Consider the following 21,126-nt stretch of genomic DNA (forward strand, 5'->3'; position numbering starts at 1 on the left):
CTTCTTGCTAAGCTGTTAAGTAAAGCCACTCCCATCTGTCAGCTTGGAAAAAACAGCTTTAAGACTTATCAAAAGGTTAGAGTTACCGTTGTGGCTCAGAGGTTAGTGAACCTGACTGGTATCCATGAGGATTCAAGTTCAATCCCCGGCTCCGCTCAGTGGGTTAAGGATCTAGCATTGCTATGAGCTGTGGTGTAGGTCGTAGATGCAACCCAGATCCCGTGTTGCTGTGGCTGTGGTATAGGCTGGCAGCTGTAGCTCCGATTCGACCCCTAGCCTGGGAACCTCCATATGCTGAGGGTGCAGCCCTAAAAAACAAAAAACAAAACAAAACAAAACAAAAGACTTATCAAAAAGTAACATCTCGGTAAATACTGATTCTCTCTAAATACTGTGTTGTCCACATGTGCCTCTTGAGATGAATATATTCCATTCCCTGAAGTGGAATTAGCTTAAAATGCGGGAGCAGTGGGATGATGAGCCCCTATCCTGGGTGACCCACTGAGTGACGGAGCTGCCCTTAAATGATGCCCAAGTTGGCAAGTTGGGGATCAACAGGTTGCACATGGAAGGTAGAGGAGACGGGAGAGGGTGGATGATGGATGGCAGCAAGGGGTTTTCTCCCTTCGTTAGCCGTGTGAAGAGCCGGAGACACAGGACTTGAGGCTTGGTCCACTGGCCACGTGACATTTTCCCAGCAGCTCTTTATCGAGTCCTTGCGGGGGCCTGAGGATCGCCTCCGGGTATGCTGTGATGACTCCAGTGTCCCGAGCCCTGACCTCGTGGAGGTCACCCTACGTGAACCCCTTCATTTCTCTGGGCTTTACTTGAAAAAAACAAAGCTGCTTCCTAACCTTACAGAACTGCTATGCCAAACACATTTAGAAGAGTATCAGGTGTTGAACAGCTGGAGAGTTCTTTAGGTCAACATGGTTATACAGCCTCAGCAGTGCCTTTACCCTTGAACTTTCCAAGGTTGCTGTTTTGCTGATTGTCTCCTTTCATGAAGTTGTCCTCCGATGGCCCCCCCTTTGCCGTTTGTCTTTTTGTGAGTTTCCTCTTCCTCTCCAAAGATGACCCCATGTTCCTGAGTCTTAATCAAGGCCAGCTTCTTATCTGCTTTGTAAAAAACGGTTCAAAAGGAGGGGCCACCTAACTCAGAAATTTCAGAGGCCTTCCTTTGATATGAACTCGAGGAGAAAAAAAAAAAAAGACCATTCATAAAAGATTAAGAAGAAAACAAAAAGTTATTTTGTGTGTGTGTTTGTTTTTGTCTTTTTTTAGGGCTGCCCTGGCAGCATGTGGAGGTTCCCAGGCTAGGGGTTGAATCAGAGCTGTAGCTGCCAGCCTACACCACAGCTCACAGCAACGTTGGATCCTTAACCCACTGAGCGAGGCCAGGGATCAAACCTGCGTCCTCAGGGATACTAGTTGGGATTGTTACCACTGAGCTGCGACAGTTTTCTGTGTTTAATACACAGTGAAAATTAGATACTTAAGCTAATGTCCTGGAATACGGTTATCAATGAAGCATCTCTGTCATTCCCTCGAGCTAGAAATAGAGGACAATTGTAGAGTGAGGCCAGTGGCCAGCCTTGTCGTTTGTGGATGGGAATGAGGGGGTCGTGCTCTGAGCGAGGGAGTGGGCTGGGAGGGGCTTTCTCTGGAAGATGCTGGAGCAGCTGAGACTTGGCAACATGCAGAGAATGCTTCTAAGGATGCCTTTGCTGTGCGTGTCGGAGGAGGAGCTCAGTGCCCCCATCGAAAGACCCCTGGGCTGTCACACAGTTTCCCAGAGTACAGACTGTTGATTCATTGTGCTGATTTTATGTACCATCTGATAACTGAGGGCTTCCCCCCTCCAGCTCCAACATCCAGAATAATGGATGTTTCTCTGTCTTCTTCTGTTCTGTATCCCTCTCTCTGCGTCTCTGCCTCATTCCCACCCAACCTCTCCCCACCACATATGGGACGACATCGCTAAGAGCAAGGAAACAGCAAACTCAAATCCGGGCTCCTACAGAAACATTTGAGAGTTTTGTTTGAAACCTTGTAAATTTCACAATTAACAGATCTTTATATTCCTGATAAAATAAACCTCACTCATTTGTGTCGTATTATTCCTTAGAAAACAGCAACAGAAGCAACAGATCTTGGGGTGAAGGGCTTCTTCTTTTCTCCACCCCCAACAAAATGAGGCTGCTTGGTAGGTCGTTAGCTTCGTGGTACAGTGAAGAGTTGGCAAATATTTTCTGATGGGGCCAAACAGTAAATATTTTAGGCGTTGTGGATCATATGATCTGTTACAAATATTCAACTCAGCTGATGTCACGTAAAAGTGGCTATGGGCAGATACATGAACAAGTGAGCTATGTTCCAATAAACTGGATTTATAGACACTGACATCTGAATATTATACACGTTTTACATGTGGGGACGTATTCTTCTTTTGATTTTTTTTTAACTCTTTGAAATATAAAAGCGTTGCTTCGCTTGTCAGCTTTATAAAAGCAATGGGTAGGAGTCAACCCATGTACCACCGCAGTTTCCTGACCACTGGTCTTGTGGAGGAAACGCAGAGCCTGCGTTCCGATTCCTATTTTACTACTTTTTAGCCTTGACATAGTCGCTTGACTTCTAGCCTCAGTTTCCTCATCTGCAAAGTGCGTCTGGCAAGCAGGCGTGGGAAAAGAAACTCAGGAGAGGAGAAAGCTGGCAAAGGTCACCTCTGCTCGGTGATCAAAGTTCGCGTCATCAGGGCGAAGTCCCGTGGAGGGCGCGCGCACTCGTATGTGATGGAAACGGCACTGCCTGCCTGGGGTCTCGTCCTCTAAGTGACGAACAACTGCCGTCAAGCCTCAGACGATCCTGCATTGAGGGACATCCTGCGGAATACCTGGCCAGTACTCCTCAGAACTGTCTCGATCATCCAGAATGATTCATGCCTCACAACCGTTGCAGACTGGGGAGGGGAGTGATGGCTAAATGTCCTGTAACCTGGAGATGGGATCCTGGCACAGAAAAAGGACAAGAGGGGGAAATTAGTGGCATTCAATAAAGCATGGAGTTTCGTTAACAGCATTAGATCACATTGTTTCCTTCCTAGCGACAGATGTACCATGGTGATGTAGATATGACGGCTGGGGGATCTGGGTCAGGAGAATGGGGGGTTTGTCCTGTCTCTGTAACTTTGTGTTCTAAAGTTCTGAAATAGAAGCTTTATTTATCTTTTGTCTTTTTTTTTTTTTTTTTTTTTTAAGGGCTGCACCTGTGGCATTTGGAGGTTCCCAGGCTGGTGGTTGAATTGGAGCTGCAGCTGCCGACCTACACCACAGCTCATGGCAATGCCAGATGCTTAACCCACCGAGCCAGACCAGGGATTGAACCCGCATCCTCATGGATGCTAGTCGGTTTCATGACTGCTGAGCCATGACAGGAACTCCAGGAAGGTTTATTTATATTAAAAAGAAAACAAACCTGAAAAACAATCTCCAGGAGTTCCCGTCGTGGCTCAGTGGTTAGCGAATCCAACTAGGAACCATGAGGTTGCAGGTTCGATCCCTGGCCTTGTTCAGTGAGTTAAGGATCCGGCGTTGCCGTGAGCTGTGGTGTAGGTCACAAACGCGGCTCGGATCCCGCGTGGCTGTGGCTGTGGTGTAGGCTGGTGGCTACAGCTCTGATTCAACCCTTAGCCTGGGAACCTCCATGTGCCTTGGGAAGCAGCCCTAGAAACGGCAAAAAGACAGAAAAATAAAAAATAAAAAAACAATCTCCAGAATGTGGCAACTGATTGGCTTATGAAGGACAAGGAGGGCAGAGAAATAAAGATGAGGTTACAGTCCTCACCCCGAGTACGTGGGAACTAGACACGCCGTTGAGCCGGAGGAATGCACGTAGTCGGCGCATTAGCTTGGAATAGGAAATAACGAGCCTGGTGAGCCTGGTGTGGCAGGTCACAGCCACACATGTGAAGTCCCGTTTAATACTTAAAGAGATAAAATACTCGCAGAGAGCTTTTGGATTTCGGATGCTTTCTTTAAAATGATTTCCAGATGGTATTTGACACTTAAGTCCTGCTTTAAAAACGATTAATTAGATGCAATAAGAAAATTGTGATTGGACTTCATATAAATAGCTGGACTCCTGATGATAAGTGTCTCCTTATGGATATAGTTTTTCCTGTTGTTAGGACACGTTGCTTGGAACTTGGAATGGCTATAAGCACGTCTTTGTTTGCATAAGGAATTAAAGTCATGTTGCCAAGTGGAACATTATTTAAGTGACTCAGCAGCCAGACCAGCCGTTTTTCTTTATCGGGAAAGTACTAGTTGTGTTGACCCACAATGGAGAGCATGTTTTGTTCACTTCAGACAAGAAGTAGGAGCTTTGTTTGACTTGATCCTTTTTCTGTCACCCTATTTATATTTTACAGCCAGGAGTGCTTCGCAAGTACACACAGGCCTCTGGAGGCCTGTGATGCCCGCTGTGCATTAACAAGGTATATGCTAAAAACCACGGAGTTCCCATCGTGGCTCAGTGGTTAACAAATCTGACTAGGAACCATGAGGTGGCGGGTTCAATCCCTGGCCTCGCTCAGTGGGTCAAGGATCCGGGCGTTGCTGTGAGCTGTGGTATAGGCTGGAGGCTACAGCTCCGATTAGACCCCTAGCCTGGGAACCTCCGTATGCCACGGGTGTGGCCCTAAAAAGACAAAACAAACAGAAAAACAAGGTGTATGATAAGAACCAGTCAAGACCCCACACCTGCATAGGTCCTGACCAGGCAGTTCACAGCCGATGAAATTCAGGTGGCGATGCATGTATTAAAACTTAAACTTTACAGAAAATTAAAGCTATGTCATGAGACATATGCCAGTGAGATGGTGAAGAGAGTAAAGAAATGGAGAAACCCGCGCTGGCCCAGGTCGGAAGGTAAATTGATAGGCTCTTTGGGGAAGGGAGTTTGAAATCTACTTTCCCAGCTTTAAAATGCATATGTTCTTTGTTTTAGTAGCTTCACTTCTAGGAGACTAGCTTGAGGAGATGATGGGATAGGCATGTCAAGGTAGATGTGTTTCTGCACACACGCGTGTGTATATATCTGTATATCTGTGCATATGTGTGGATCAAGAGTGAGTATTAACGTTGTTTAAAATAGTGAAATACTGCATGAAATTTCCAACAAAAGTAACCTGAGCCTTGTAATGTGGCTGTAACAGAAAGAATTGCATTATTAAGTTTCTGAAAAACTTGGTTTTTTTTTTTTTTTTTTTTTTTTTGTCTTTTCTAGGGCCTCACCCATGGCATATGGAGGTTCCCAAGCTAGGGGGGTCGAATCGGAGCCGTAGCTGCCGGCCTACACCACAGCCACAGCAACGCGGGATCCGAGCCGCGTCTGCGACCTACACCACAGCTCACGGCAACGCCAGGTCCTTAACCCACTGAGCGAGGCCAGGGATCGAACCCGCAACCTCATGGTTCCTAGTCGGATTCGTTAACCACTGAGCCATGATGGGAATTCCCTGAAAAACATTTTTAAAGATGAATTCATTGCCCAGTTTGTACAAAAGTGTGTGCAAATGTACTTCTAGAAGAATGTGTAAGTTTTAAATGCCTTCGAAGTGAAAGTAAAAATGTTTTAAAATCTAAACCAGAACCTAGAGTCTTAGTGCTATATTCTGAATGTTGTAAACTGCCTTGTCATAAGTTTCTATTATCTGTAGAGCCTAAAACATGTTGGCATCACCATCTGTACTTTTCCTCTGCAAAATGATCTCGACTCTCTTAAAAGCTCATCCTAAATTATTCAGTAAAGGTTTTTATTCACAGTGTGAAAGAATCTAGTGCTGTCTTAATTGAAGAGAAAACAATAGTTATCATTTCTTAGTTTTATTCTATACTGCAGTAGTTAAAATACCCCAGACAGGGCTTACTGAAAAATGCTATAGGGAGGAGTTCCCGTTGTGGCCCAGTGGTTAACGAATCTGACTAGGAACCATGAGGTTGCGGGTTCGATCCCAGGCCTCGCTCAGTGGGTTAAGGATCCGGCATTGCCGTGAGCTGTGGTGTAGGTCGCAGACACGGCTCGGATTCTGTGTTGCTGCGGCTGTGGTGTAGGCCTGCGGCTACAGCTCTGACTCGACCCCTAGCCTGGGAACCTCCATATGCCGTGGAAGCGGCCCTAGAAAAGGCAAAAAGACTAAATAAATAAATAAATAAATAATGCTAAAGGGAGTTCCTGTTGTGGTTCAGTGGATTAAGGACCCGGCATTGTCTCCGTGAGGGTATGAGTTTGATCCCTGGCCTGGCTCAGTGGGTTAAGGATCTGATGTTGCCAAGCTGTGGCATAGGCTGCAGATGCAGCTCAGATCTGGTGTTGCCGCAACTGTGAAAGGGGCTTTGTAGGCCCCAACTGCAGCTCTGATCCGACTCTTAGTCCAAGAACCTCCATGTGCCACAGGTGTGGCTGAAAATGAAGGGGAGAAAAAGTGCTAAAAGGAGGATATAGGGTGAAAAAAAATGAGGAAAAATGTTTTCCTTCAATTTGATTTCATTAATTTATATCTTGCCTCCTTCCACCTGTATTTAAAGTACTCAGATCTCTTAATAGAATGTGTACGGAGCATAGACATGTGTTCACACCCATGAACAAGCCAGCTGTTCCTTTCGACTGCCACCACGGGAGTGATGATTTGTAAATGACAGCAGGTATATCCCGAAACACTCAAGATCTCCGAGCCAGAGACTTCACCTTGAACACGTGAATGAAAGCTGAGAGAAAGATGATGCAATTGAAATGAAGTGATGCAAAATGAATGAAGAAGTGAAATGAATGAAATGCGAATGCAAATGAATGAAAGATGGTGCAAAACCATCTTTCTTCCCAGTCAATAGAGAAACCAGGGTGCCCACGTCATTCAGATCAGTCAGGGGGTAGAGCTTGAGAAAAAAGAGCTGGCTGCAACTAGCAGGGTGTCTTGAAGAAGTAAAGCTTCATGGGCTGAGAGAGAGAGAAAGAGGGAAGAGAATGGAGGGAGAATGGACCCCGCTCTCGGCCCAGCCCTGGGGTCGAACGCTTGGCGTGTGCGGCCTCGTTTAGCAAAGCTGCGGGCCTGGATGTAATGTGGTGGTTTGCTCTAAATACTTCTGAGTAAGTCAGTCCCCTTCCTGATGTGGCTGTCCCCAGCTGTAGCCCGTGGGCAGCCGTTCCCTAGACCTGCCAGTTATGCCTTTCGCTGTTGATGAGCCCAGATTTCGCCACCTCCCACCACTGCTCAGGATTGTCTTAATTTAATTTTTATTTTATCTTGGAGTATAGTTGAACTACCATGTCGTGTTAGTTTCAGGTGTACAGCAAAGTGATTCAGTTACGTATATACATACATCCACCCATTCTTTTCCAGACTCTTTTCCCGGGTAGGTTTTTACAGAATATTGAGTAGAATTCCCTGGGCTATACAGTAGGTCCTTGTAACTATCTTTTTTATGTAGAGTAGTGTGTACATGGCACAGTCCTAAACTCCTAACGTATCCCTCCTCGCCCCAGCCTTTCCCCTTTGGTAACTATAAGTTTGCTTTCTGAGTCTGTGAGTTTGTTTCTGTTTTGTAAATAAATTCATTTGTATCATTTTTTTAAGATTCCACATAGAAGTGATATCATATGATAGTTGTCTTTCTCTGTCCTCGGTATGAAAATCTCATGTTGCTGCAAATGGCATTTCATCCTCTTTTCTGGCTGAGTAATATTCCATTGTATATATACATCTGCCATGTCTTGCTTATCCACTCCTCTGTTGATGGGCGTTTAGGTTGCTTTCATGTCTTGGCTGTTGCAAATAGTGCTACAGTGAACACTGGGGTATATGTATCTTTTCAAATTATGGTTTTCTGCTGTGTATGCCCAGGAGTGGGATTGCTGGATCATATGGTATTTCTATTTTTAGTTTTTGAGGCACCTCCTTACGGTTCTCCATGGTGTTTGTACCAACTGACATTCCCACCCACAGTGCAAAAGGGCTCCCTTTTCTCCACATTCTTTACAGCATGTATTATTTGTGGACTTTTTTTTTTCCATAGAGGTCTTTATTTGTCAACCAGTAGATTTTTTTTTTTTTTTTGTCTTTTTGCTATTTCTTTGGGCCGTTCCCACGGCATATGGAGGTTCCCAGGCTAGGGGTCGAATCGGAGCTGTAGCCATCAGCCTACGCCAGAGCCACAGCAACGCAGGATCCGAGCCGCATCTGCAACCTACACCACAGCTCACGGCAACGCCGGATCATTAACCCATTGAGCAAGGACAGTGACCAAACCCGCAACCTCATGGTTCCTAGTCGGATTCGTTAACCACTGCGCCACGACGGGAACTCCTATTTGTGGACTTTTTGATGATGGCCATTCTGGCTGGTGCGAGGTGATAACTCATTGTAGTTTTGCTTTGCATTTCTCTAATCATGAGCAATGTTGAGCATCTTTTCATGTGTCTTTTGGCTGTCTGTCTGTCTTCTTTGGAGAAATATCTATTTCGATCTTCTGTCCATTTTTTGATGGCTTTTTTTTATATATATAACTGCTCAGTACTCTGTTAAACCATGTGCCACAACCAGGGTGCCACGGGCTTGGGATTGTTTCACGAGGTCTACCAGATGCCTCAGATTTCATAGCCAGAGCAGCGAACGGGGCTTGGTCTTCATTTCACTGATGAGTATCTGTCCTTTTCCGAAAAGAACTTGAAGTGCCCCACTCTTCCAGCAGGATGTGTGCCACGAGACATTTCACAAGAGGGAGAATCTTAGGAACTCCGCACAGAAGGGCAGCATGTAAAAAGCAAGATGGGACGGTGAGGAAAGGGGAGGAGGTCCCCCTCTGTGCGGAAAGAAGCGCGGGGAGTGGGAGACAAGGACTGAGAACAGTTGGTCGTGGGAGTGGAGCTTCTGAAGGTGCCTTAGTGATTAAAACAGGTGATGCGTATGAAGGGTGGGCACTTGGCGGGTGGGTCTGTGTGTCTTTCCGCGCATCAGGAAGCCTGCCTGTGTTAGGACCGCTTCAAGCCAAGGTTCCTTCCAGGACCCCGAGCCCAGTTCATTCCATCCGCATCATCCCTGGCGTGCTTGCTGCATCCTAAGTATTCACCTCTCTAGTGCTGACGTCCCTTGTTGTCCTGCCCTGTCCACTCTTCCCATCCCCTGGCCACTGTCCCCCCAGCCTCTTGCTGGGCTAAGTCTGGCCCTCTGCCTGCACACTCCCCCTTGAGTTATCCCCATATGGAAACCACTGGCAAGAGCCAAGAGTCTCCATCGGAGGGGACCCGTGCTCTCCTGTTTGCCACAGTCCCCACCCCTCCCTGTTGTTCCCCGATCCTGGGGGTGGTCGGATGAGTGTGGTCAGTTTGTGAAAATTCATAGAGAGCCTTTGATTTTGTGTTTCCTGGGCGTGTGTTATATTTCAGTTTTTTAACGAATTAAAAGGCAGAATCTTGGTTTTCCTGCACACACCTACACAGGAGACATCCTTATTTCTCCCCACTTTGTAGATGAGGCCGTGAGGACGTGCACGTGTCCAGCAGTTTGTTCCTGGTCACGCAGCTGGTGCATGACGGAGCGAGGCATCCCACAGGTGGCCTATCTACCTGACTGCTGTGAGTTACTTCCTCCCAGGAGAGGTGGTTCCATCAGGAGATGCTTTAATTCAGTTCTCGCCTTCCCTCTGCTGCCACCCCAACAGCCAAAACAGGATTTAGACTCTTTCTTGGATGTGCTCTGGTAGGTTAACGATGGCCCTAAATTCCTCGCAGCTCCTCCTGTTGAGATGCAGGACTGAATTTCCCTCCCCTTGACCTTGAGCCGGCTTTAGCTGGTAGAGTGAAGTGGAAATGACACTGGGCGACATGCAAGGTGAACTACACGAAGACGTGTGGCATCTGCCTTGTCTTCTTGGAACACAGACCCTTAGAAACTGGCTGCCATGCGAGGAAGAAGCCCAAGACCCTCCATTGGGAGGCCCACGTGGCAAGGAAATAAGGATGCTTGTTACAGTCGGCACCAGCTCACAACCACGTGAGTCATCTTGCAAGTGGATCCTCCAGCCTCCGTGGAGTGACCCCAGTTAATGCCACATGGAGCACAGATGAGACGTCCCCACTCAACACTGCCCAAATTGCAGAATTCATGAGCGAAATAAAGAACTATTTTTGTTTTAAGCCACTAAATTCTGGCAAGGTATGTTGTGCAGCAGTAGGGAACTGGAGCCCCTGCCAACTTTGCTTAACAGATATAAATTAGAACCAAATGTAAGCTAAAAAAGTATCATTTTCTTTAATATTATTAGTGCTATTACAGAAAGTCTCCTCTAGAAAAAAATTAACTCTTATTTAAACTTAACTCTTCATTTAAACCATCCCTGTAAAGCAACCCAGAAATTATTTTTGCATAGTTCCCTTTTTTTGTTTGTTTGTTTGTTTTACATTTTTCTCCTCTATCCTCATTAAAGCAAATGCTGGAGACTACCTGCATTAGTACAGATTTACTGACAAAACTGAATCTTCTAAGAAAAAACACGTTTTCTAGTGGAATGTCTAAGTGCCATGAGAATAATTAGGGAAACTAAGTCGATGTAAATTCAGATTCTAGATGTGCGTCGTTGGAAATGAGATGTAGGAACGACACAGTCTGAAGTTACTTACATGCGAGCTCAAAGGGCAGAAGAATAAAATCTAACATTTTTGTTCGGGGCTCTCCACTCCCTCCAGACATTTGCTTGACAAATATTTTCCCAACCAGACAGCACAATTACATAGGGTGTGTTCCACCAGACCTGACCGCCCAGTTGGAGAGTGATTGATTACCAGGGTGGTGTGTTTACTTTAAAGGGAAATCGCAGGATTATCGCTGCCATTTCTCCTGAACCCTTTCCAATTTGTACTTCCTGTGCTTAGGGTACGAGATAAGCCAGGAGGGGCAGAAATGCCCTTCAAGGCGAGGCTGGTGGTAAAATGCCCATGAAACGCTTATAGGCTATGGCTGGTGCTGAAATACCTATGAGAGAGTTGCTGAGTCTTTGAACACTTAAAATGGTCACAGTATCTATATAGTTGAATGAAAAAAAGCAGGTGGGCAGACAAACAGAAGGTATTGTGTCAAGCGGTTTGTTTGATATATAGATGGATGAATAAAAGAGAGTTGGAAGAGAGGTGTTTTGAAAAAGGCTGATAGGATTTTTTTTTTTTTTTTTTTTTTTTGCTTTTTAGGACTGCACCTGCAGCATATGGAGGTTCCCAGGCTAGGGGTCAAATTGGAGCTACAGCTGCCGGCCTCCGCCACAGCCACAGCAACATCAGATCCAAGCTGCGTCTGCAACCTATACTACAGCTCACGGCAGCACCAGACCCTTAACCCACTGGGCGAGGCCAGGGATCGAACCTTCAACCTCATGGTTCCTAGTTGGATTGTTTCCAGTGTGCCACAACTGGGACTCCCGGCTCTGTTAGACCAGGGATGTGACTCAACTCTGCAACTCTGGTGAGGAAGCAGCCATAGTTGACACACAGACAAACGGATGTAGCTGGGTGTCAATGGAACTTTATTTATGGAGATTGAAAGTGGAATTTCATGTAATTTTCACGTGCTACAAAATATTCTTCTTTTGATTTTTTTTTTTTTCAGTGAACATTTAGAAATAAAAAAAGCATTCTTAGCTCACAGGCAGTACAAAAACAAGCGGCAGTCTGGATTTGGCCAGACGTTGGTCTCGGGCCATGGTTTGCTGACCCTTATGATTTAAGTCCAGGAGGAGTAGGGTGATTGAGGGTCAAGGAAATGCCTGGCTTTCTACTTTCTAAACTTTTATAGTTTTGGAACTTTTTAGAGCAAGTACATATATACTTTTTATAATAAGTTAAAGATGTTTGCATTCAGGTCAAAGGAAAAAAAAGTCCTTGTACAAGGGACCTGTGAGTGGGAAAAGCACGAGTGGTCGCACTTGGGGCTCACATTTAAATAATTCAAGATGCCATTCATTCAGACTCCCCCATTCAGAACTTTGGTTAGAGGTCCTGTTTGCTCGCTCTAAAAAGAGGTTGATTTGTCATCCTAAATTGGACATAGTTTAAGACAAGTGCTCGTCCTAATTATAATTTATTTTCATCTGCTTATTAAAGCAGGTCCATTCGCATGTGTGCCTGAGAAGACTGCAAGCCTAGATTAAGCTGCTTGAAAGCAATACAATATTTATTTTTAAATGCTGTGTTACTCAGACTTTCTTCTCTCATTTTACCCACAGTTTGTTTGGCTTTTCCGAAGCCTGTGTTAGATTAATTTGCACGAAGCTTGTGTATACGTTCTTCTTTTAGACCTTCTTCATTCTCGGTAAACTCCCGGAAGGCGTGGTACCGAATCACAGCCTTTATTCATTCATTCAACAAACACTGACTGAGTGCTTCCTATGGACCAGGCATTGTTCTAGGCCCTGGAGATATTGGAGTGAAGAAAGTTCCTGCTCTGTGTTCTTTTTGAGTCTGATGTTTGTGGGTGGTTTGTTTATGGGTTGATAGGGAAAGCCCATTCATTCTTCTTCCTCCAGGCCTCCTAAGATTAGATATGTCCCATAGGATTTTCCTTTCCTTTCCTTTTCTCTTTCCATGGCTGCACCTGATGCATATGGCAGTTTCCAGGCCGGGGATGGAATCCACCCCGCAGCTGTGACCTACCCTGGATCCTTTGACTCCCTGTGCTGGGCTCAGGATTGAACCCACACCTCCACAGTGGACCGAGCTGCTGCAGTCAGGTTCCTAACCCACTGCACCACAGCAGCTATTTCCAGTGGTATTCCTTCTTTTCATTTACTCTGAAGACTTTGCCTTGGGCCTTTGTCGAGCCTACGGTGTCAGCTAGAGTCCAAAGAGGAAGCAGATGACACGCACAAGTCAGATAATTTGAAGAGCATGAATAAACTCTTCCCAAAGGTGGAGAGAAAATGTAGGCGATGCACAGGCCGTGTGGAGGGGCTGCCTGGCCAGAGCTGCGCCTTTGGGTTAAGGGATGTAGCCTGCCAACAGTGAGCCAGAGCAAGAAAATGGGGGAACGAATCCCCCAGCCTCACTCTTCTTTCCCCGCTCCTGCCCGTGCTGCCCGGGCTGAGCCCACCTGGAAGCCCTTGCTGCAGCCCAGCCCGTGGAGCTCGAGCCCCCCGGGGTGGAGGAGGAGGAGATCCCGAGGGGCAGCGGGAAGGTCCCTCCCACTCCTTCCGTTCCTGGGCGTCAGGGGGAAATGGCGAGGCGGATGCAGACTCAGTTTCTCCTACTTGTTGGCCTTTGCGCGGATCCCAACATTCTTGGCTCCAGCTGTTTAGCAGATGGCTCGATCCACCAGGTAGACAGTTGCAAATTACTTTTCCTAAGTGCACATGTGGAAGAGTTTCTGACAGTTTAGTTGGAGGACACAGACTTGGCACTGGTACATCTGCTGAGCCTTTGAAGCTGATGCACCATCTCAGCCAAAACTCTTACAAGGCTCAGTTCAGCCCTCTATAAACTAAACACGGTAATATACGCATCCCAGAGACATGTGAGGGTTCCACCCAGTCCAAGTCTAGATATTTTCTGACATTTCTCATGCATAGAAGTTTTATTATTGATGAGCATCTTATGTATTAGTAATTAGACATAAACCTCTCAAGTTTGATTAGGGATTCAAGTGCCCTTGGAAGTTCCCCTGCGGTGTAGTGGGTCAAGGATCACGTGTTGCCACAGCTGTGGCATAGGTTGCAACTGCAGCATGGATTCGACCCCTGGCCCAGAAACGTCCACTTGCTGCAGGTGCAGCCCCCTGCCCCAAAAAAAAAAAAAAAAAAAGGTGCCCCTGACTTTAGGTTCTTGATTCTGTGGCCTATTATGGACTCTCATGTCTTAGAGATTCATCTTGGAGGTAAATAGGTTGACTTGAAAGGTTATAGGGATTTTTCTCTGACCTTTCTGCATTTTAGATAATCTCAAACATGTTGACTAGGATAATAATAATAGTAAATAAGAATAATAATATTTCTTGGATAATAATAATAAATACGAATGACAATGTTTGGGCGTTCCCGTCGTGGCTCAGTGGTTAACAAATCTGACTAGGAACCATGAGGATTCGGGTTTGATCCCTGGCCTCGCTCAGTGGGTTAAGGATCCGGCGTTGCTGTGAGCTGTGGTGTAGGTCGCAGATGCCACTCAGATTGGGCATAGCTGTGGCTGTGGTGTAGGCCAGCGGCTACAGCTCCTGTTCAACCCCTAGCCTGGGAATCGCCATACCATGGGTGTGGCCCTAAAAAGACAAAAGACAAAAAGATTAATGGGAGATAAATGAATTTACTTACATACACACGTATAGGAGTCCCACAAGATAGGAGAATCAAAAGACAGCCAGACAATTAGGCTTGTGTATCATCCTGAGATAAGGAATGGGTTGGGGTCTGGGACTTCAGAGGGGAGGAAGGCACACAGAACAGTAAGAAGGGCAAATGTTGGAGTTCCCTGGTGGCTCAGTGGATTAAGGGTCACTACTGTGGTACAGAGCCTATCTCTGGCCTGGGAATTTCTACATGCTGGAGGCATGACCAAAAAAAGAAAAAAAAAAAAAAAAAGAAAGAAAGAAAGACAAAAAAAAGAATTAAGTCAGAGGAAAAAAATTATCTCTGGTAATGGCTCTCTTCCTGGCATAGGCCCCCTTTTACATCCTTTTTTTAAATTATGATTAAAGTATAGTTGATTTACAATGTTGTAGAAATTTCTGCTGTACAACAGAGTGACCCAGCCATACATATGTGTGTGTGTACACACACACACACACACACACACACACACACTCTTTTTTCTCCATCATGTTCTGTCCCAAGAGATCGGATGTAGTTCCCTGTGCTGTACAGTAGGATTTACATTCTTTTAGGCAGTTAGAGGGGAGGTAAAAAAAAACCAAAAAAACCCAAAAAACCCAAATCGAAAAGCTTCCTGTTGCTGCGTCTTGGTTGCTTTTAGCTCAAAATTATCCACGAGCCAAAGTGGCGCATTTTGGGGGTGGCGTGTTCTGTTCTCCTCTATCCCCGAAAGACATGCGCAAGGGTGTTTACAGCAGCCTTAGTCCTGACAGCGTCAAGCTAATGCTCCAAATGGACATCAGCAGAAAAATAGATACAACAAATTGTGGTACTTTTGTATAGTGAAGTATGTCACAGAAATGAAAATAATGAACTAATTTTTTAAAAGGATCCAGGAGTTCCGGCGGCACAGTGGGTTAAGGATCTGGGAGGTCCTGTCGTGGCTCATCAGAAGCAAATCCGACTAGTATCCATGAGGATGTGAGTTCGATCCCTGGCCTTGCGCAGTGGGTTAAGGATCTGGCATTGCCGTGAGCTGTGGTGTAGGTCACAGACACAGCTTGGATCCTGCGTTGCTGTGGCTGTGGTGTATGCTGGTAGCTATAGCCCCGATTAGACCCCTAGCCTGGGAACCTCTGTATACTGCAGGTGCAGCCCTAAAAAGACAAAAAATAAATACATAAATAAATAAGTCTGACTGCAGTGACTTTGATTGCTGCAGAGGCACAGGTTCAGTCCCTGGCCCAGCACTGTGGGTTAAAAGGTCTGGCGTTGTTGCAGCTGTGGCATAGGTGGCACGTGCAGCTCATATTTGATCCCTGGCCTGGGAACTTCCATATGCCCCGGGTGCAACCATAAAAAATAAATAAAAGTTAAAAAACGATCCCATGACACATGCAAAATCATGAATGAACGCAATTAGCTTCTTCTCTCTGGTGAGGGTTTGGTATATCCATAGGACAAGTCAAGGCTATGGCCAGGATATTGTCTGTAGCCTTCAAGGAGGACCTAGAACCTTTGAGGAGGATCCTTGACGTTGTTTTATGGCTCAACTATTATAATTTTGTCTCATTTGATTTTCTCTAGTTTATTTCTGCATTAATTTTTTTTCTGATTAAATTGGCTCTTTGGAACTTGGGGAAGGCCTAGGAGGCTAAAGTTATTTTTTGTACAAACAAAAGGCTGGGGACACAGGGGGCAGGGGTCTGTCTCTAGGAAGGCCCCACAGGATCTATAGCAAGAGCCCAGAGACCTCATTAAGAACATACGTACAGGTTCATCCATTAGAATCTTAATTTCAATGCCCCGTGTAATAGTGAGCATTTGGAAACAATCCAGTATTCAGTTCCGAGAACTGGTAAATATATTCTGTAATAACATGCAGACATTTGAACAACATGGTGGGGGAAGGGGCTGTGTTTGTGTGCATGTGTGTTCATGTGTGTTTGTGTTCATGTGTGTTTGTGTGCATGTGTGTTTGTGTGCATGTGTGTTTCTACTGAGGAAGCAAGAGGGACATAGGAATGACTCCATGAAACTGTTAGTTGACTCAAAAACGAGCTCTAGTGATGATGAGGACATTTGAAATATGTACCTTGAGTCAAATTGATAAATGTTTTTTAATTCAATGAGTTTTATTACATTTATAGGTGTACAACGACCATCACAACCCAGTTTTATAGCATGTCCATCCCAAACCCCGAGCCCATCCCCCCACTCCCCAACCTGTCTCCTTTGGAAACCACAAGTTTTTCAAAGTCTGTGACTCAGTATCTGTTCTGCAAAGAAGTTCATTGTACCTTTTTTTTTTTTTAGATTCCACATGTCAGTGATAGCACCTGACAGTGGTGTCTCACTGTCTGACTGACTTCACTTAGCATGATAATTTCTAGGTCCGTCCATGTCACTGCAAATGCCAGTATTTCGTTCCTGATAAATGTTAATAATTATTGATTATACATCATTCATCCCCATGGGGGGGAAATATTAGTAGGTGTTGCATTCCTTCCTAGAATCTCTTTAGTCTCATAATCTTTGCTTTAGCCTTAGATTTACTGTCTGTGTGTCTTAGATTCAGCAAACGAAGTCTTGTCTGTGGCCTGAAAGCGCATCTTTCCTGTTCAGCAACTGCTGGTTAAAAAAACCATAGGTCTCTTAGCAAGGCTGGTCACGTAAATACAGAGACTCAGAGCTCAACAGTAAAGCTGCGGAAGAAAAGCTACTGGATAAAGTTAAAGGCTGAAAACCATCCCATAATAAAATCCTACTCTGTTTTTAGGAACCATTAAATGCCTTTTTAGAGTTGTCTCTAAGAAACCCACTTGGAGACATCTAGACTTTCTGAAATTTAATATTATCTCCGAGGGAAATACCATTACCTGGCAATTAATTATCATGAGGTATCATTATTCAAATTGGTAACTTTAACTCCCTAGGGTTATGTAAAGTTTTAACAGTTTTTTTTTTTTTTTTTTCAAGAAAAGAACCCTCAAAATTTCATTTCTGTGTTTTCTGCTTCTGGCCAAAGAAGAATTGTCATTGACTCTGGTGGCTTCCTTATTTTGAACAGTGGATGGAAGAGATTTTGCAGTGTCTTTTCCAAGAGCTTTCTTGTTCAAGTTAGCCAAGGATTTTTGGAAGGGGGTAAGCTTTTCATTAAGAAAAGGAAGACTCACCTTATTTTCAAGGTCACCTTACATTGAGTCTTTAAAAAAATAAAAACATCTTGGCCTCAGTTTATACATCTATAAAATGCAAACAATCATGCCACAGCCTCTTAGTCTTATTAGAAGAATTAGTGTCTGACATGAGTTCAGTGCTGATAAACAGTAGCTCTGCCGGAGCTCCTCTTGTGGCTCAGTGCCCAGTGTAACACACCCGACTAGTTAGTATCCATGAGGATGTAGGTTCGATCCCTGCCCTTTCTCAGGGGGTTGGGGATCCTACATTGCCGTGAGCTATGGTGTAGGTTGTGATGTGGCTCAGATCCCGAGTTGCTGTGGCTGTGGTGTAGGCGGGCAGCTGCAGCTCTGATTCGACCCCTAGCTTGGGAACTTCCATATACCACAGGTGTGGCCCTAACAAGCTAAACAAACAAATAAACAAATAAACAGTAACTCTGTATATTTCTGTGTATACATATATGCCGCGTCACATAGATATAGGTCTGTCTATAGGAGTCATTATCTTCTTTTTCATCTCCTGTGTAGCACGTATTTTGGCCCACATCAGGCCCCGTAGTTTTTGATTGAAGCCTCCTCTTTGGTTTGTCATATATGGCAAAAAAAAAGAAAAGCTTTGATGATTCATATTTTATTCTCCAGGCCATACTAACCTGGGGTTTCAGTAGAATTATAAACATTTTCTGGTAAAATTGAACCTGACAGCAGCAGATTTAACCTCTTCCAAAAACTCTCTTTTGTATTCAAGGGGATTCTCGTGGTGCCCTGTCCTTCTGTCTCATGCATTCATTCATTCATTCATCCATACATTTCACAAATATTCACTGACCATTTGTAACTTGCACACGCATTGGTGCCGGAGACCTTGTGAACAAAGCCAGAAGAGGCCTCTGCCTTTGTTCGTTCGTGGAGATTATATTCTGCTGGGGGAGCCCTTGTCATGTCACTTCTTTTGCTGCCCCAGGCTTTACCAGGCGATTCCCAAACCCGCTTCCCCTGGTGCTTAGGAGCTCGTCTTGCTTCAGTGGGCCCAGCTGTTCTCTGGGCCGTGGGCTTCCCAGCCATCCAAGCAGGGCATCTACCTCCTTCACCTTGGAAATAGGTCAGTGGTTCCGTAGCCCGTGCTGACCTGGCACCCTTTCTCCAGGAACTAACTCCACTGGCCTGAGCTTGTTGTTGCACAGAGTCTCGGCTGAGAACTTGAAAAATATCCCATAAACAAATACCAGGTTATCTGAGGCTTGTCTGCACGATCTACTGGCGGCCTTTCCTTCTACAAAGACATGAAGGGAGCCCAGGGAAGTGTGTCAACCTGTCGGCAGGAACCAGAGATACGGTCAGGGAGGGGCGAGGGAGTCCAATCCAGAGTCTCTTCACATTCTTGAAACTGCAAGGATTATGCAAAGATAAAAAGCAAAAGTAAACACGAAAACTGTGACCAAAGAACAAACACAAAGAGGGGAAATCCTTCTATGGAAATGAGCTTCCCTCCAGAGCAGAAAAACAAGGACCTGCTGAAAACTCTGTCAGCCTGGAGTGGGCGCCAGGAGGCTGCATGGTGCCTCCCGGGCCCCGTCTCTGCTAAAATCCTTTGTTTTTATCTGGAAATTCATGTTCGGTAGCTGAGGGAGGGACAGTGTCTACTGTAAACACGTCTTTGAAAAGCAAAGACGTGTTTACAGCAGACAAGATAAAACAGAGGTCCTGGTGTTTGATTTGGAAAACGCCAGCGTGGAAGCTATGGAAGAAACGGAACTATGCATGATTGTGAGAGCTTTAAACTTACAGGACATTATGCCTGTGTCTTTGATTCTAACCAGTCATTCATTCATTCATTCATTCAACTCATAGTTATTGAGCACCTACTATGTGCCAAGAGCTGCCGTGCTGAGGATGCATTCTACAGCAAAGGAGACCAAGAATCCTTGCTCTTACGGAGCTTATTTATGTTCCAGCTCTGTGAACGGTGACCGGGGGAAACGGTCAATAAATATAACGAGTAAGTACATGATACGTGTGAGGGTGGTAAGTGCAAGGAAGGAAAATAAAGCAGGGAAAAGACAGGGTACACGGAGGTGTGGTTTACACCACGAGGCAAAGGAAAGCCGCATTGAGAAGAAGACGTTTAAATAAAGCTATGAAGAATTAGGACGTGAGCGGTCATTTAAAAAAATTTTTTTTTACCTTAAGGGAGAATTGCAACCATGTTTATTATTCATTTATTTATTTATTTTGCTTTTTAAGGGCTGCACCTGCAGCATATGGAGGTTCCCAGGCTAGGGGTCTAATCCGAGCTGCAGCTGCCGGCCTACGCCACAGTCACAGCCACGCGGGATCTGAACTGTGTCTGCGACCTACACCCCGGCTCACAGCAACGCCGGATCCTTGACCCACTGAACGAGGCCAGGGATCGAACCCGCAACCTCATGGTTCCCAGTCGGATTCGTTTCTGCTGCGCCACGACGGGAACTCAGGAATGAGCATTCAGATGCTGTGAGGAAGAGCATTCCGTCTGAGACAACGGCAGGTGGGAAGGCCCGGGAAGGATGGCCCACCTGTCGTGCTTTTGGAAAAATGAAGATGCCGGCCCTGCTGAGGCACTGAGGCCGAGGGAGTGGGTGAGATCCGGCAGTGGAGGGAGGTCTTCGTTAGATTTTGGCCTTTCTCTAAGTGAAATGTGAGCCATGGAAGGGGTTTTGAGCAGGATGGACAAGATCGGACTTAGTTCTAAGAGGAGTTAGTGCGAGGTCACGAGAAGGATTTTCAAGGAGGGAAGGTAAGAGCAGGTTGTGTGCTGCTGGAAATGACCCGCGGAGAGAGAACACACAGCGATGCAGGGAAGAGAGGGGAGAACTGCTGGCAAGATGCTCTTGATAAGGAGGGGGGTTGGGATCCGAGCAGGGGGAGGGGATTGGCCTCAGGATGGCAGGCAATTCATCAAAGGGGTCAGGAGGGAAGGCGGGCTGTGTCGGGCACAGGTGCCCGCGGAGCGTCAGTGTGGTGGTGGGAACTTGTGGAACTTCTCTTCTGATCGCTGCCTTTTTTTTTTTTTTTTCCCCCCCCGGAGACGTGGAGAGCCAAATTATGAGCCAGGAGTGAGGAGGGGTGAGGAAATACTGGAGGTTTGAGGCGTGTGAGTTAAGCGTCTAGGAGAGAGGAAGAGGAGCGGGTCCAGGGAAACGGAGGATGGCCGGGGGGGGGGGGGGGGGGGGCAATCCCGGGTTTCTGGTCATGGGTCTAAAACGAGACCAGCCAACGGGTATGTTTTCTCCGGCCGCGTTGAGCGGCACTGGTGCCGGCAGAGAGCACAGGGAGAGTCGGGTTGAACCAAGGCAGAGGTTTTGTTGGGCGAATATTACGAAGAGAAGGAGAGGCAGGGGAGTTGGGGGGATAAGCCAGTGAGTGACGAGCTGCCTTGAGCAGTGAAGTGGAGATACGGAGGAAATTAATAATAGTGAAAAGATGGTAGGATCAATGCATCAGAGGCCTCCTTGGATGGGGAGGCCGTACTGGGAGTGAGCTGGAAATGGTTGTGGGGACGCTTGAAATGCGAGAGGGAGGCGGTGGGGTTTTTGGCAAAGACTTGGTGCGGAGGGTGG

At 45.9% G+C, this 21,126-nt stretch overlaps 1 protein-coding gene across 4 annotated transcripts in view; it reads left to right on the top strand.

The window, feature by feature from the left end:
- Nucleotides 1–21,126, top strand: part of TMCC3 (transmembrane and coiled-coil domain family 3) — a 400,246-nt gene that overhangs the window by 190,044 nt on the left and 189,076 nt on the right. The window contains exon 1 of one of the 4 annotated variants that reach the window (XM_084957586.1): nucleotides 19,378–19,526. The exons of the other annotated variants lie outside the window; for them this stretch is intronic. The gene's annotated coding sequence lies outside the window, so the exon portion shown is untranslated. Of the gene's footprint in view, nucleotides 1–19,377; nucleotides 19,527–21,126 lie in introns of those variants that run through there. 4 annotated transcript variants of the gene reach the window in all.

This window comes from Sus scrofa, chromosome 5 (assembly GCF_054392235.1).
Source record: "Sus scrofa isolate SSC_HxYL_T2T_F1_AM1 chromosome 5, Sscrofa_HxYL_maternal_Yorkshire_Landrace_v2.0, whole genome shotgun sequence".
Classification (NCBI taxonomy): domain Eukaryota; kingdom Metazoa; phylum Chordata; class Mammalia; order Artiodactyla; family Suidae; genus Sus; species Sus scrofa.